Genomic DNA, 11,806 nt, shown 5'->3' with positions numbered 1-11,806 from the left:
TATATATATATATATATATATATATATATATATATAACTTTAAAGCGATTAAAACATTCTTAGTTCATAAAAAAGAATAAAACAATAACGAACTTAACTTTACTCATCTAAGCTAATATAACTTCTGTAGGAGATTCTCTAACGACAACCAACACTTTGAGCCTAAGTGATGGTGCAACATTTTACCTCACGCTTCAAGGACCATCCTATACCTCGCCATCGATATAGGACCTTACTTAACTTAGTGGATCCACTAGCTTAACTTACGTGATCACCTAAAAAGTATGACCCGTTAATACCCATGATGGCTACATGATTTTCATGGAGACTTGAGTTAATTGTGAACTCCCATCCCCACATCGTTACTCAATAATACTCCCAAAATGTACTTTATCTCTAGCCTTTAAAACAACTTCCTTTCTTTAGGTTAAGATAATTGCTCAACACTTAGCTTTAAAAATCTCACTTGGAATCAATGTTTCCTTTTCTTGTTCAAAATTCTTTTGAGAAATTTTAGTTCCTCTAAACTTAAATATGAAAACATTTATAAACTTTTGGAGAGTACTTAGTTCTCTTATAACCTTTTTAAGAAATGAACTCAACTATTTACTCTTTGATTAACTTGAAAATTGAGTATTAAATCAACTCTAAGGGAATACTTGGTTCCCTTATATTTCCTTGAAGGAAAGACTTCAATTTTTTTACTCATTACTTTAACTTGAAACTTGAGCCTTCAAACGAAGTTAAAACGCTTAGTAAAAACTCTTGAAATGTTTAAGAACTTTGCTTTAGACTAGCTCGTTAATTTTAGACTTGACTTTTAACTTCTTTGACTTTGATGTTAGTTTTCCTTGAATTGGATTATGGGTTCAAGGTTATGATTTGTGTTCTTTGATGATTTCTAGGCATTTAGAAATCATTTGAAGTAATTAGAATCATTAAAAGGTGTTAATATACCTTAGAAGGACTTAAATGGGCTAAACTATGAAATCTGAGCGAAAAACGCTAATTCAAGCGCGTTCGGGGCGCGTCGCTAGCCCCCAAAAGAGTGAAGCCAATTTCAAGTGCACTGCAGAAGCGACACACCTGGCCTTGCCTAAGTGCGTATGACAGATTTTTCAAGTCGTTTTTCATCTCTAAACCTCCCTAGTTCTTTCACCAAAAACTTGGACTATTGGTTCTGTCAATACCTACTAGATTCAACTTAGAAACAACCTGGGGACACAAGAATCAAACAACAATAGTCAGTCAACTGTTCAATCAACGAGAATTCGACATTCTTCTTCAAGAACTTCAACTTTTAACATGTAAACAACTCATAAATCTCTGAGTTGAAACAAATTGGTATGGGTGAATTAAGCCAACACAAAATATCTCACATACCTTAATAGGGATAACCTTGAAAAATTTCACTCTCAATTTTTTGGCGTTCTTGGTGAAACTTGATCTTTCTCCCTTTTTCCTTCTTCTCTTCTCTCTTCTCCAAGCCCTAAGCGTATAATAACTTTTCTAATCTGAACTAACACTTATTTTTACCCCAAATAAATTCCTAAAACGAAATAGGAAATAGATGGGTAGAAAGAGTAGTTTTCCCTTCATTAAACCCGGATGGGACCTTCCTCAATCCAACAACCCAACTTCCGATATGCATATCTCCTTTATACGATATTGAAAATGCGTAAACTCGGTGGCTTTGAAAAGATCTCTCCAAGGGATTTCTAATCATATCAAGAACTACCTCTAACTCATCATGAGCTAGAAATTAAGACCATTTGAAAATGACCAAAACTTACTTCTTAAATTTAGAAATATTTTCCATATTTTCCCTTTTCTTTCCAAAAGTGATTATTTTTAGTTTCTTAGCTTATTCTTAGAAATTTTGGGTTACGAGATCTTACAATTCGCAGATGCTCAGAGCTAGACCAGCACAATGTCAAGGTAGTGTGGCATGATGAGGTAGTTGGGATTCTTTATGTGTTAGGTATAGTAAACACCACTCAGGTAAGTGTCATTTTGGGCATACAGGTTGCTACAGGTGCGGTCAAGAGGGTCACTTCATGAATGAGTGTCCTAAGAATAAGTAGGAGGGTGGAAATCTGGGCAATAAAGCTTCATCTTTATTAGTTGCTCCACCAGACAGGGATGCACCTAGAGGAGCTACTTCCAGTACTGGAGGAGGAGCACATTACCTCTATGCAATCACGATTCGCCAAGAGAAAGAGAAATATTTAGATGTTGTCACTAGTATGATCAAAGTCTTTGCTTTTGATGTTTACGCTTTCCTAGATCCAGGAGCAAGTTAATCTTTTGTAAACCCTTATGTTGCAAATAAGTTTGATGTTATTCCTGAGAAACTTTGTGAACCCTTCTGTGTTTCTACACATATGGGGGAGTCTATTCTAGGTGAGCGAGTTTATCGTGATTGTGTCATTTCCATCAATCATAAAGACACCATGACTGATTTAGTTGAGCTAGACATAATAGATTTTGATGTCATTCTAGGTATGGACTGGCTTCATGTCTGTTGTGCATCAATAGATTGTAGAATTCGAGTTGTCAAGTTTCTGATTCCTAATAAGTCAGTCGTGTAGTGGAGTAGTCGTTAAGTAGTTCCTATGGGTCGTTTCATTCTGTACTTTAAGGCGAGAAAGTTATTCAGAGGGTTGTATCTATCACTTAGTCTGAGTTAATGAATCAAGTGCTGAGGTGCGTTCCATTCAGTCAGTTCCTATAGCAAATGAGTTTGCATAAGTTTTTTCTGATGACCTACCTGGAGCCAACCTGAGAGAGAAATAGACTTCGGCATAGACATCATACAAGATACTCAATCTATATCTATTCCTCTATACAGAATGACACCAACAGAGTTGAAAGAATTGAAAGAGTAGTTAAAAGATTTGTTAGACAAGGGATTCATTCGACCAAGTGTCTTGGGGCGTTGTGGTCTTGTTTGTGAGCAAGAACGATATTTCCCTTAGGATGTGTATAGATTACCATAGTTATAAAAGGTTATCATCAAGAATAAGTATTCTCATCCAAGAATTGATGATCTTTTCTATAAGTTTCAGGTGCTTCTTGTTTCTCAAAAATTGACCTCAGATCAGGCTATCATCAGTTGAGAGTTAGGAATGTGATATTCCAAAGACAACTTTCAGAACCAGATATGGTCATTATGAGTTTTTGGTCATTTCAATTGGTTTGAACAATGCACCAGTAGTGTTCATGGAACTTATGAATAAAGTCTTCAAACCTTACTTCGATATGTTTGTTATCATCTTTATTGATGACATACTAATAATTTTCAAAGAATGAAGATGATCATGCTAGTCATCTCAGAATAGTCTTTCAGACTTTGAAAGATATAGAGTTGTATGACAAGTTCTCTAAGTGTTAGTTTTGGCTTGAGTCTGTGGCGTTCTTGGGCCACATAGTTTCTGGTGATGGTATTATAGTTGATACTCAGAAAATTGAAGCAGTGCAGAATTGGCCTAGACCCACATCTCCAATTGATATTAGGAGTTTCATGGGTTTGGTTGACTAATATAGAAGGTTTTTAGAGGGTTTCTCATCTATTTCATCCCCTTTGACCAAGTTGACTCAGAAGACAGTTAAGTTTCAATGGTCTGAAGCTTGTGAGAAAAGCTTTCAGAAATTGAACAAAGAGGTTGACTACTGCCTCAATTTTGACCTTACCAGAGGTTGATGTATCAAAAGTTGGTTTGAGTTGTGTCTTAATGCAGAATGAAAAGGTTATTGCCTATGCTGCTAGACATTTGACAGTTCATGAGAAGAATTACCCAACCCATGACTTAGAGTTCCTTGTTGTAGTATTCACTTAGAAAATATGACGTCATTATTTTGTGTGGTGTTTACTGTTTCCGCATTATATATTCACTCAGAGAGAGCTTAATCTGAGACAGAGACGGTGGTTAGAATTACTCAAGGATTATGATATGAGTATTCTTTACCACCCAGGTAAGGCTAATGTAGTTGTTTATGCTTTAAGCAGGTTGTCTATGGGCAGCACTCCTATGTTGAGGAAGGAAAGAGAGAGTTAGAAAAAGATGTGCACATACTAGCACGCTTGAGATTCGTAATTATGTATTCCACTGAGGGAGGAATAGTGGTTATGAATGAACCTGAGTCATCATTAGTTTCATATATGAAAGAAAAGCAATATCAAGATCCTATATTGCTTAAATTAAAGGCAAATATTCATAAGCAAAGAGTATCATCTTTTGAACAAGGGGGAGTTGATGTATTGAGCTATCAAGGTAGGTTGTGTGTACTAATGGTGGATAGACTTCAAGAGAGGATCATGGAGGAAGCTCATAGGTCCAGATATTCCATTCAAACTAAATCATACTTAAAATGAAAAGATGGGGAATACCCATATTCTATAACAAAGATATTTGAAAACAATGAGTTTAATACAAAAGAAATATTAACTCAATACTAAGCTGAATCTAACTATGTCTGAAAATAGCCTCTAAAGTAGACTAGAAATACTGGGACAAGCCCCAGCTAAATCTAGCAAAAATTGAAACTAAATGACTAAAGACTGAATTGAAACTCATGACTGTTGTCCTCGGAGAATGAGGACTCACCACTGAATCTGCTGAACTGGAGATCAGGAAATCGATCTATGCGTGATTAGGATGCTGAGAACCTGAACCTACATCACGTGAAGATGTAGCGCATGTATGCGTCAGAACTTGAAAGGTACTGAGCTTGTAGGATAGAGTAAAGCTGAAATAAAACATAACTGAACAAGCACAAAAACAAGTATAATAATCTGAACGTGATGAGCTAATTTCTGAGCTAACTGGATGCAATGACCAATTTATAACATGCTGAAACTGAATACTGAATATACTGATAAATGGTCAATGCAGAGAGTCAAACTGACTGTGGGAGCTACTAATAACCGATAATAAAACCACATGAGCTAAATGTAGAGTCCGATGTATACGCCCCATCAAGAGGAACCAATATACCCTGCCAAAGGTATAAAGGCATGCTGGCGTGATCACTAAACTGATTGCCCATAGAGGGGACTTACAACCTACTTGGCTGGTAGTTCTGGGAATATTGGGTACGCTTAACCCTAGTCCAACTCGGTATTATGCTACTCCCAATGAATTCTGTAAATTAACTGATTATATCTGAATTTCTGTAAATACTGAATAGCTCAAAACTGAACATGCAAATTGAGAATGCAACAATTAATCTGGTAATTATGCATTTATAACTGAGGCATGTATATTTGAAGTGTCTGAAATATATGACCAAGCATGTGTAATTCAAGAACTAAAGAAATACAAAGCTAGGGTTCTGAAATTCATGCGATAATCTGAGTAATAACATGATAATATGATTTGGAACATATATTTAATAAATTCATGAAGTTATATCAAAGTTCTAGAAACCCTAGGTTTAATCATGATAAGAGAATCAAGAACTGACTGAAACTAAGGACCCAATGGGTGAAAGGAATCCACTAGTGAAATCCCACATACCTGGTGATGAAATCCACGGAAAAATACTTAAGTTTTGGGGCTGGAACTGCCGGAGCTTGTGGCGTTCTTGAACTAGGGTTCTTGAGCTTTTTTCTCCTCTCTTGTTTCTATTTTTCTAAGTTTTGATTTAATGATTTGACTTGGATATGTTTTAATTATGTTTCTAAGCTTAAACTGAATAAAATCTGATGATTTAGGGTCAAAACAACGTAACTTAGAGTTTAAAAAGAGTGGGAAAGGTCAAAAAGACCCCTGGGAAGGTTGTTGTCGGGCCTCATGACGGCTAGGACTGACAGTCCGTTGTGCGCCCGACGCCCCATCGTTGGGCCCGTCGTGAGGGCCTGTTCGACAGGCCTTTACTAAAATAGGAATAACTTTTTACTCGGAGGTTTGATTTTAGCAAGGTCGGTGGCTATGGAAAGATAATTCAATTATCCATATGTGGGTAGGTAATGGGAGACCTAATTCATTTTGTGATATATTTTAAGTTGACCCAACTACATTTCCCCTTAACTGGCTGCAAATTTTCCACCTACGGACCGTAGGTCCACCTACGAACCATGCTGGTCATCCATAGGGCCTGTTCTGACTTGATTGAGTTCCGAGTACATGCAATTACGCTGAAAATGCAAGTATAAATTGAGGGAACATGATTCTAATACTGAATTTACGCATGAATGACTATAAAACTGAAGAGAAACTATTACCTCAAGATGGAGTGGAATCGGAAGGAAAGAGGTAAGGATACTTGGCTTTCATGGCTGCTTTTGCTTCCCAAGTAGCTCCCTCTAAGGACTGACTCCTCCACAAAACCTTGACTGAAGCGACATCTTTGTTTCTCAACCTTCTAACCTGACCAATCTCAACTGGTACATCCTCATAAGAAAGACTATCTTTCACCGCCACACTCTCTAATGGCACTACAGAACAGAGGCTGGATCACCCACACACTTCTTCAAGAGTGAGATGTGGAAGACCGGATGCACTGCTGCTAATTCAGCTGGCAACTCTAACTCATATGCCACATTGCCAACTCTTTTCAAGATCTTGTAAGGGCCTACATATCTTGAACTGAGCTTTCCTTTCTTTCCAAATCTCATCACCCCTTTCATAGGTGAGACTTTCAGAAAAACCCAATCATCAACTTGGAACTCTAGTTCCTTTCTCCTTACATCTGCATAAGATTTCTGACGACTTTGGGCTGTCTTAAGTCTATGTCTAATGAGTTGCACTTTCTCCATAGCATAAAGGACTGAATCTAACCCTATCAAAGAAGTTTCACCTACTTCAAACCAACCAACAGGAGATCTAAATCTACGCCCATATAAAGCCTCATAAGGGGCCATTTGAAAGCTGGAATGGTAGCTATTATTGTAGGCAAACTTAATAAGAGGAAGGTGATCATTCCAACTACCTTTGAAATCGATCACACAAGCTCTCAACATATCCTCTAAGGTCTGAAGTGTACGGTCTGCCTGCCCATCCGTCTGTGGATGAAATGTGGTACTAAGGTTAACTTGAGTATCAAGACCTTTTTGAAATGACTTTCAGAAATGAGGGGTAAACTGAGGACCTCTATCTGAGATGATAGACAAAGGAAACCCATGCAACCTCACAATTTCATTAAGGTAAACCTTGGCATAGTCCTCTGCCGAATATGTAGTCTTGACCACCAAAAAGCGAGAAGACTTAGTCATCCTATTAACTATCACCCAAATTGAGTCATGCTGTCTGCGAGTACGAGGTAACCCTATGATGAAATCCATATTGATCACATCCCACTTCCAAGTAGGAATATCGATCTCTTGAGTCATACCTCCTGGTTTCTGATGTTCTACCTTGACTTGCTGGCAATTGGGGCACTTACTCACAAAGTCTGCTATATCCTTCTTCATGCCATTCCACCAATAGACTTCCCGCAGATCGCGGTACATCTTAGTTGCACCTGGATGAATAGAATACCTGGAGTTATGAGCTTCTGCAAGAATATGCTGCCTCAACTCTCCCACATCAGGAACACACAATCTACCTTGGTAGAGAAGTACACCATCTTCCCCTTGGGAGAAAACCTCCACTCTCTGATTGTTGACTGCACCCTTTAGTTCAAGCATGATCGGATCACTCTCTTTCTTTTCCTTAACCTCCACTACCAAAGATGATTCTGCCCCATTCTGAACTGTTACACCGCTGTCTGATATGCTCATAAGGCGAACTCCCAAGAGAGCAAGCCTGTGAACATCATTCACTAGCTCCTTTCTTTTTTCCTCAACATGGGCTACACTACATAGATAATCTACTAAGAACATCGGCCACTACATTCGCCTTTCCAGGATGATAATGCACACTCATATCATATTCCTTAAGGAACTCAAGCCATTTCCTCTGGCGAAGATTCAACTCTTTCTGGGTGAACACATACTGAAGGCTCTTATGATCGGTGAACACATCTACATGAACACCATACAAGTAGTGTCTCCATATGTTGAGTGCAAACACCACTGCTGCAAGCTCGAGGTCATGAGTTGGATAGTTCTTCTCATGCACCATAAGCTTTCTAGAGGCATAAGATATAACCTTATCTCTTTGCATCAACACACAACCAAGGCCAATTCTGGATGCATCGCAATAGATCACATAACCATCTGAACCCTCTGGTAGAGTCAAGACAGGAGCTGTAGTCAATCTAGTTTTCGATTCTGGGAAGCTTTTCTCACAATTATCTGACCACTGAAACCTGACCATCTTCTGAGTCAACCTAGTCAATGGTTAGGCTATGGATGAAAATCCTTCCATGAACCTTCTGTAATAACCTGCTAGACCTAAGAAACTTCTGATATCTGTAGCAGAGGTAGGTTCTAGCCATTGTTTCACTGCTTCTATCTTTTGTGAATCTACGCGGATCCCTTCACTAGATACAATGTGACCAAGGAAAGCAACAAATTGCAACCAAAACTCACATTTACTAAACTTAGCAAATAACTGGCGATCTTTGAGAGTCTGCAGAATAACTCTCAAATGACTTGCATGTTCTTCCTCACTCCTAGAGTAAATGAGGATATCATCAATAAAGACGATAACAAACAAGTCTAAGTACTGTTTGAACACTCTGTTCATCAAATCCATGAAAGCTGCAGGAGCATTGGTTAGTCCAAACGACATAACTACAAATTCATAATGACCATACCGAGTTCTGAAGGCTGTTTTCGGAATGTCACTATTTCTGACCCTGAGCTGATGATAACCCGATCTGAGGTCTATCTTTGAGAAATGACTAGCACCCTGAAGTTGGTCAAACAAGTCATCAATCCTGGGTATGGGATACTTATTCTTGATTGTGACCTTTTTCAACTGTCAATAGACAATGCACATTCTAAGAGAACCATTTTTTTCTTTATGAACAATACTGGTGCACCCCATGGTGAAATACTAGGTCTGATGAAAACCTTATCTAGAAGGTATTTCAATTTCTCTTTCCATTCCTTAAGCTCTGTTGGAGTCATTCTATAAGGAGGAATAAAAATAGGCTGGGTATCTGGAAGGAGATCGATTCTAAAGTCGATTTCCCTTTCGGGAGAAACCCCGGGAAGATCTTTTGGAAATACTTCTGGAAATTCACAGACTACTGGAACTGACTCAAGAGTTGGAGTTTCAAGGCTAGAATACTTAACCCAAACTAGATGATAGAGATAACCCTTAGATATCATCTTTCTGGCCTTAAGGTAAGAAATAAATCGATCCATAGGCACTAGGCTACTACCCTTCCATTCTAAGATTGGTTCGTCTGGAAACTGAAAATGAACAATCCTAGTTCTACAATCGACTGAGGCATAACATGAGTGTAACCAATCCATGCCTAGAATGACATCGAAGTCTACCATTTCTAACTCTACTAGATCTGCTGAAGTGACTTTCTGAGAGACTATGACATGGCAATTTCTGTATACCCGTCTAGCTATAACTGGGTCACCGACTGGAGTAGAGACTGAGAAAAGTTCTGAGAGAGTTTCTGGAATGACATTGAATTGGACTGCTATACTGAGTTACAAAAGGCAAAGTCATCTCTGTTGTCTTTCCACTGAGTGAACCATATGTGAGTCACATCCTTGAGTTTGTAGGATGCCAATCTCACCTATCACTACTTGTTACTGACATCACACAAAATATTTTCTTGACTTCATCAATCAACTTCTGTGGGTCCTTACCAAAATGCGACCCTAAAAACTTAGACGGATTCATCCTAACCAAATCACAAACTCTGGTTTCCATTGATCGATCAATTCTATTAGTATGAACTAGAACCTGCTGATTGTTCTGGTTGGTTATACTCTTGACCAAAAGCTGAATTGGCTTTCTGAAATTCTGCATTTGAGCTTCCTTGTCTGGTACTAGAGGAACTGTGTTAGCATTACGTGCATTAGCATTCCATGCCTAAGCTCTACGAGAAGGCATGATCTTAAGCACTCAACGTCGAGTTATAATCGAATTAGATCATACTATACGCACGATAAGAGTAACAAGAAGGTGAAGTTTTTCCTAAAACACTTCATAGCCTCCCTCTCATTAGATGTGGTGCACTTCACACCCATGAAAGGGACTCTACTTAGTGCGGCTTTTTCAAACATCCTAGGACTCTTGAACCTAGTTCTCTGATACCAAGTTTTGTCACGCCCCGAGCTACCCCCGAGACGCGGACACGGAACCTAGGACCACAAGTGATCCCAAGCTAACCCTGCTGGCATGATCATGAGCATACTAAAAATAATAAACTGTGGCGGAAGCGAAATCATACTTAAAATGAAAAGATGGGGAATACCCATATTCTATAACTGAGATATTTGAAAATAATGAGTTTAATACAAAAGAAATATTAACTCAATACTAAGCTGAATCTAACTATGTCTGAAAATAGCCTCTAAACTAGACTAGAAATACTAGGACAAGCCCAACTAAATCTAGCAAAAACTGAAACTAAATGACTAAAGACTGAAATGAAACTCATGACTGTTATCCTCGGAGAATGAGGACTCACCACTGAATCTGCTGAACTGGAGATCGGGAAATCGATCTATGCGTGATCTGGATGCTGAGAACCTGAACCTGCATCACGTGAAGATGTAGCGCACGTATGCGTCAGTACTTGAAAGGTACTGAGCATGTAGGATAGACTAAAGCTGAAATAAAACATAACTGAACAAGTACAAAAACAAGTATAATAATCTGAACGTGATGTACTAATTTCTGAGCTAACTGGATGCAATGACCAATTTATAACATGCTGAAACTGAATACTGAATATACTGATAAATGGTCAATGCAGAGTCTGACTGAACTGTGGTAGCTACTAATAACCGATAATAAAACCACATGAGCTAAATGTGGAGTCCGATGTATACGCCCCCATCGCGAGGACCCAATATACCCTGCCAAAGGTATAAAGGCATGCTGGCGTGATCACTAAACAGATTGCCCACAGAGGGGACTTACAACCTACTTGGCTGGTAGTTCTGGGACTATTGGGTACGCTAAACCCTAGTCCAACTCGGTATTATGCTACTCCCAATGAATTCTGTAAATTAACTGATTATATCTGAATTTCTATAAATATTGGATAGCTAGAAACTAAACATGCAAACTGAGAATAAAACAATTAATCTGTAAGTATGCATTTATAACTGAGGCATGTATATCTGAAGTGTCTGAAATATATGACCTAGCATGTGTAATTCAAGAACTGAAGACATACAAAGCTAGGGTTCTGAAATTCATGCGATAATCTGAGTAGTAACATGATAATCTGATTTGGAACATATATTTAATAAATTCATGAAGTTATATCAAAGTTCTAGAAACCCTAGGTTTAATCATGATAAGAGAATCAAGAACTGACTGAAACTAAGGATCCAATGGGTGAAAGGAACCCACTAGTGAAATCCCACATACCTGGTGATGAAATCCACGAAAAATACTTAAGTTTCGGGGCTGGAACTGCTGGAGCTTGTGTCGTTCTTGAACTAGGGTTCTTGAGATTTTTTCTCCTCTCTTGCTTCTAATTTTCTAAGTTTTGATTTAATGATTTGACTTGGATATGTTTTAATTATGTTTCTAGGCTTAAACTGACTAAACTCTGATGATTCAGGGTCAAAACGACGTAACTTAGGGTTTAAATGGAGTGGGAAAGGTCAAAAAGACCCTTGGGAAGGTTGCTGTCGGGCCTCACGACGGCCTGGACTGACGGTCCGTCGTGTGCCCGATGCCCCGTCGTTGGGTCCGTCGTGAGGGCCTGTTCG

At 38.6% G+C, this 11,806-nt stretch overlaps 1 pseudogene; it reads right to left on the bottom strand.

Moving 5' to 3' along the window:
* Positions 1–1,155: 1,155 nt before the first annotated feature.
* LOC107027724 overlaps positions 1,156–11,806 on the bottom strand; it is a 46,276-nt pseudogene continuing 35,625 nt past the window's right edge.

This window comes from Solanum pennellii, chromosome 8 (assembly GCF_001406875.1).
Source record: "Solanum pennellii chromosome 8, SPENNV200".
Taxonomy (NCBI): Eukaryota; Viridiplantae; Streptophyta; class Magnoliopsida; order Solanales; family Solanaceae; genus Solanum; species Solanum pennellii.
The sequence above is the reverse complement of the archived record's forward strand: the minus strand, read 5'-3'. Positions and strand labels throughout refer to the sequence as shown.